At 40.1% G+C, this 6,535-nt stretch overlaps 1 pseudogene; it reads right to left on the bottom strand.

Annotated features, from left to right (window-relative positions):
• Positions 1 to 518: 518 nt before the first annotated feature.
• LOC131908535 (serine/arginine-rich splicing factor 3-like) lies at positions 519 to 1,004 on the bottom strand (annotated as a pseudogene).
• Positions 1,005 to 6,535: the final 5,531 nt, after the last annotated feature.

Here is a 6,535-nt window from a genome sequence, read left to right as displayed (position 1 = left end):
AGTCATTTGTCCATATATAGCAATGAGTGAATAACCTCTTTGCAAGCCTTCAGAATGCAGTTCCCACCCTTTACCTGTTGGCTTGTGTTTGCAGCAGCGCTTAAAGACTGCTTATCATTCCCCCACAGCTCCACAGGTGTCCCAGCTACTAGAGAAACTACAGCCTTTGTCATTTCTGCCAGTGGTTTCCATATCATTAGCACATCACACTTTAACTGGGCAGCATCTAGGTTTATTTCAGTCTACGAAAAACTAAAGTTCAAAGCAAATTCAATTTTGCTTAAGGGAACATTGTAAAGTAACAATTCTGGATATTACATGCCTCTCTGATCCATTTGGAACCACAGAGAATTACATCGTTATGTGTGTCACCGTTCCAAGAGACAAAACAAATTTGAACAGCTAAAACATCTGAAAAACGTACTAAGCTTATGAAGTCTCAAACAAAGCTTGAATTTCCTGTACATACTCCTGTCGGATGAAGTTCTTTCCCTACACCATTTCTTTTGCAAACTGGTCTACTTCCTTTCATTTGACCTAGATCAGCCACAAGACCGAGAGAAGGATTGAGAGGGCTTGTGATTTCTGTCACGAGACAGAGACCTTTCTCTTCTCCTATCTCTAGAAAGTGACCTGCTCCGGCTTCGAGAGAAGTTTCTCCTTCTTGGAGATCTTCGCCGAGGTGGAGGACTCCTCCTATGGCAATCATCTCGAGGGCGACAACAAGAGGGAGGTGGGCCACGATTCCGACTTCTTTTTTTCACCATTCCACTCTTACACAGCAGCCACATAGCGTTCTTCCATCGAGCTCTCGGACAGCACCAGCAGCATCGCAAAGATCCTCAGATTCAATGAAAGCAAAGCCAAGAGGGTTTCGAGCAACCCACACACTTCAGAGCCGTCTATTAGTCGACAAAAGCCCGTTCTAATTCAGTCTTGTTCCCATCGTTTCCCAGATTACCTACATACACCTTACAATCTAATGGACAGGAATCACCACGCATTTCCAGATCCTAGGTTCAAAAAGCTGAAGCTCAAATCCCAACACTCCAACAGGCCCACCCACACCCTTCAGGATCTGCTTCTGCAAATGCTCTCCATTCCCTGGCATCCACGAAATTGTCTAGATGGGTGATTTCTTTTTTGTTTGTTTGTTTTTTGTTTTTGAGACAGGGTTTCTCTGTGTAGCTTTGCGCCTTTCCTGGAACTCGCTTTGGAGACCAGGCTGGCCTCGAACTCACAGAGATCCGCCTGCCTCTGCCTCCCGAGTGCTGGGATTAAAGGCGTGCACCACCACCGCCCGGCTAGATGGGTGATTTCTAACAAAGCAAAACAATGACAGTTTTGTCCATCTCCTTATAAATGGCTAACTAATCACCTAATTTAGTTGGGGGGACGAACTGAGTTTATATCCTACTGTTGAGAACAAAAGGATAAGTATCTTCCTAAATACAGATTTTACTATGACAATCCAGCACAGGCCTTAATTAATAAATGATTGTGAAATCAGTTGCCAGAAATAGCAACTCCAGAATAACTTTTCTAACACAACACCATCACTTATAAAGATATCCCAAACATTTGCTCTGCCAACAGCTAAACTACCTACTAAGATAAATATTAGTCAAAGAAATACAAAACAGAATTCTTCAAAAACTGCATAATGAAAATTCCCCAAGTAGTGACCTCATTACCAAGAGTTTCCATCAACAAAGTCACCCACCCCAGTTGCTTAAGTAAGAGGCAAATCTGCCTTTGGGTAAACAGTTAGAAATCCCCAACAATTACTTCATGACATGCTCTATGTGACGCCAACCACATTCATAAATGATGCCCAAAACAGGTCTTGTTTTTCACAATCTTCTGATTTTTGCCAGGGCTTGTGGAGAAGATTTCATATGACTCTGCTCCCCATTTGATACAGCTCTTGAGTCCCTGGATACACTGGAAATAATATGATATCCCACAGCTAATTCAACGTGGAGTATACTCATTTAAATAACGTCCAATCTGAGTCAATAATCAATTTAGAGTACTCACTGTGCTGTGGGGAGCAAACAAAAAAAGAAATGATCTAAATCTTCAGGAGCTCTCACGGTCTAGCAAAGAGAAAGGCTGGCACAAAACTAGTTCAAGACAGGTGAGGAAAATAATATAGGGGCCTGGTGAGATGGCTCAGCAGGTGAAAGGGATTGCCACACAAGCCTGATGACCCAAGTTCAATCCCTGCAACCCATGTAAAGGAGAATGGAGAGAACCAACTCCACAAAGCTGCCCTCTGACTTCTGCACATGAAGCACATGCACACCTACAAACATACATCATATACTACTACTAATGATGATGGTGATGATGATGATGATGATGATGATGATAATAATAATAATAGATAAAATAAGTAGTCTAGGAAAATGGAGAGGATAACTAGACATTGTCTTTGAGTACACAAAGTCTTGAGATATGATTTAGTAGGAAAACATATACCAAGGAGGGATCTGAGCTGAGAATGTAGGATCCATATGAAGATCAGTCAGTAGTACATGTATGTAGTAAAGTATGGTGGGAGATAAATCTAGAAAGTAGAGAAAGGCATGGGGACTTTGAATTTCTTGCTCAGGTTTCATCTTGTATTATAGCAATTCTAGGCATCTGGTCAACCTTTGTAAACAGTCCATGTAAACCTGAAATTAGTACATATTCTATGGTATTTGTATATATTTCAGCGTATGTTCATTAAATCAAACTCATTTAGAGCATGTTTAAATTTTAAAATGTTTTCCAGTTTCATCTATACCTAATTGAAATAAATAAGTTGAAGTCTCTACATATGGAGTTGTACTTGAAAGATTTCATTGTGTCTTCTCAGTTTTGTCTTATTTACATCTATTTTATTAGGTACTTTAAATGCTTGTGTCTCTCTGGTAAATTAAGCTTTCATCATTACATGCTTAATTACAACACTGCCCCCTATCTCAGATCCCAGTCTAAGACTAGTATAGTCACTATAGTAGTTATAGTTGTTGTTAGTGTTAATCTTTGCCTTTTAGTAGTGAGTTTAGCACATTAGTGATATTTCTGATCTTGTTTCTACCCTTTTCTTTCCCATTTTCTGTCTCTTTTTTTCTATGCTGTTAATTTCTTTTCTAAGCATCTTCTTTTCATTTTATTTTATTGTTTTTGTGGTGATTCTGGGATGGACTCGGGTCCTTGCACTTGCTAATTAAATGCCCTACCTCAGGTCTCCACCTCTCAAGTGCTGGGATTGCAGGCATGTGACACCATACCTGTCTTATGTAGTGATGGGTATTGAACCCAGGACCTCCTGAATATCAAGCAGCACTCTGACAATTGAAGTACATACCCAGCTTTATTTTTAGACTGCTTGCAATATATTCTCATTAGTATACTTATTCCATATTTTCCCTTGACTATTTCAGAAGTTATTCCCCTATTTCTATTCTTTTTATGGTTACATTGCACAGTTAATAGAGTAAAAACAAACAAACAAAAAAACCCAGTATCTTTACTCCCCAAACAAAGATCCTACAATTTTAGCTTCCAAGTAACTTCTGAATATTTTTCATGCTTTAGTTCACTAATACTTTGGTTCTGAACTTTCCTTAATCCTACCATATATTTATTAATGACGTAATTGCTATTACTATTATTATTATTCACTCATTCAGTCAGATAATAGGTTTTAAATTTATCTATAATCATAGCAGTTTCTTTGCCCATAATTGCTTTTTACACCTTAGACCTTCTTTACTAAATCATCTTCTTAAAACTCTTTTCAGGGGCTGGAGAGATAGCTCAGAGGTTAAGAGCACTAGCTGCTCTTCCAGAGGTCCTGAGTTCAATTCCCAGCAACTGCATGTATAATGAAATTTGGTGCCCTCTTCTGGCCTAACGTAGGTAGAACACTGTATACATAAATAAATGAGTAATTCTTAAACAAACAAAAAAACACCTCTTTTCAGCAATCCACCATTCACTTTGGGCGTAGGACACAGATAAATCAACTAGGACTGACAAGAAGCTCTCCCTCTGCTAGAAGAGGCTATGCAGGCTGCTGCTGGGAGAGAAAAGACATCAGAGATCTTACCCAGTGCTCCATCCTGCATGCCACAATTCCCACCTACCAGCAAAGATGTACTCATTAGTGCAACAGTGGTGAGACTGTTTATGGAGGTGACCTCCTCACTCTTGATTGAATTTGAGGTCTGCTCCATGGCAGTCACATGGCTGCTACTGCACACATGTGACTAGCGAAGTCACAGGTCCATGGAGTGAAAACTTGGTGCTATTTAGTTAGTCACATTGTCAAAAAGCCTTCCAAATACTTACGTTTTCATGAGTAGATTTGTGTTGATCTCAACGTTGGGTAGAGAAGGTTCTTATCTTATTACAGTGGGTAGTGGCTAATAAAGAGACATGCTTTTCTAAATACTGAAACTAAGTAACTGTGAATACTCAGCAGTAGATAGAACATCTGTATCAACTCATACACCCAAGACTCAGGGGGCATCATAGAAGACAGGCAGAAAGAACAGAAGAACAGGAGGACTGGGAAGAGCTCTATGAAATGCTGTCCTCCGGACATGACATGGGTGCTGCACACATAACCATAACTGTGGTTATCTTCACAAGATCAAGCCAGTTATAACCTCCAGCATGGAGGTGGGAGGGGCTGCCCAGTCGCCATTCCCAGCTGAGGAGCTACTAATTCCTGTTAGTTGCTGAGGGAGAGATGCCCACTTTTCATTAAGTTGTGCCTAGAGGCAGGTTGCCCGTATCCCATTGGATAATGCTACAGCTATGTGCACATGGGCAGCATAAGACTGGAATCAATGGGTTTTTAAAAGAACCAAAAACTGGACTTGAAACTGGAAGGGAGATATATTGGGAATGGAAGGGCAGAGAATGAGGGATGGGTATGATGGATATACATTGTGCACATCTATGAAATTTTCAAAAAAAATGAAGAGGAAAACAATCAAGTAAAATAAAATTATTCCCTTCAGCAATGCCTATCAGCAGTCTACTCTTTCAGTTTGTTCTTTGCATTTTGAAGATACTATCCCACTGAGTGTGGTTTCCATTGTTGCTGTTGGTAAGCCTGGCCCTTTAATTTCTTTCCAGTATTTCTATTCTTTGTCCTCTGACTTACGAACTTCTCCTAAGGAAAAGAAGAGGAGAAAGAGAAGAAGAGAAAGAGAGAGCGACTTTAGTTTTATAGTTTCACTACAACTTATTTGTAGGGCATTGGTGTATCCTCTCTACTATCCACTATACTTTATTTATTTCTGGAAAATTCTCAGTCATTTCTTTAAACATTGCTTTTCCTCATTCCTTTTATTTTCTTGTGCATACCTCCAGTCAGGTTAGTGTTAGTTTATTTTATCACCATCCCTAGCATTTGCCCTGTTTTTAAATTCTCATTTACTTTCACAAAATTTACTTCCACTTCTGCTGAATTCCTTCAGAACTGTCTTCTGCCATTAATTCTTTATTCAGTTACTTAACCCAATCATTAATTTATGCAGTTCAACAGTTCTATTTTTCCACTTTTAGGATGTCATATCACTTTTTCCACCCTGCCTGGTTTTATTTCTCACTCCTTCATTTATGTCTCCAAACATGGTCTACATGGTTCCACACTGGAAGAACAGCTCTCCTAACAAAGTACATGGCTTTAGACAAATGAAAGCATCTCTGTTCCTCTGTACTCTCATCTGCTAAATGGAGATAATAATTGTATCTTCCTCATAGACATGTAAGTATTAAATGGGTGGATGTATATATCACAATGTCTCTGTCAGGGTGTAGAAATCAGCCTAGGTTTTTCAGTCAGAGAGGAAATTATTACATACAAGAAACTCAGTGACAGGAATTATCAAAGGAGCTACAGGAACAAAAAAAGAGGGAGATAGTGTGCCATGAAAGTCAGGAAGTATGGAAAGCTGCTCCTGTGCACAGAGACTCCGCTGAGCTCCCTCTGCTCTGCTCCCAAGGGTCAGTCTCCTGTCTATCAGCTGGCTACTGTCCCTTCAGCAGGGCATCCCTTGATCCCATACCTTCAACTCCTCACTGCTAGGAGGTCACTGTAAGAAGAGACACTTAGCTGCCACTTCCACTACTACTGTCATTCTGCTGGTGTGGTCAGAGGCACAGCCAGGAGCGGAATAGTTGCTATCATCTAACCAGGTACCAAGTAGAAGAGCACAGTGGGAAAGTGAAGATAAATGTGGACCTTGGTCAGTATTAGACACGGTATGTAGACTGTTTATATAGTAGGAGCAAGACAGATGCTTGCTATTGTGGCAGTTACAGTCTATAATAAAAACAGATGCAGTAATTCACTAACAGCTGGAATCTTAAAATCTTCCAACTACTGTGTGTTCATTCTGCTGACTCTTATGCATGTCACCTAAAGTTTGTGGCTCTGGGTATTTGGTGACATTCAGTGATGATCTTAGGCACACCTGATTTCAATCTATGGGGATCATCTTCTCTGGACAAATTGGGGGTCTTG

This window comes from Peromyscus eremicus, chromosome 4, assembly GCF_949786415.1.
Source record: "Peromyscus eremicus chromosome 4, PerEre_H2_v1, whole genome shotgun sequence".
Taxonomy (NCBI): Eukaryota; Metazoa; Chordata; class Mammalia; order Rodentia; family Cricetidae; genus Peromyscus; species Peromyscus eremicus.
The sequence above is the reverse complement of the archived record's forward strand: the minus strand, read 5'-3'. Positions and strand labels throughout refer to the sequence as shown.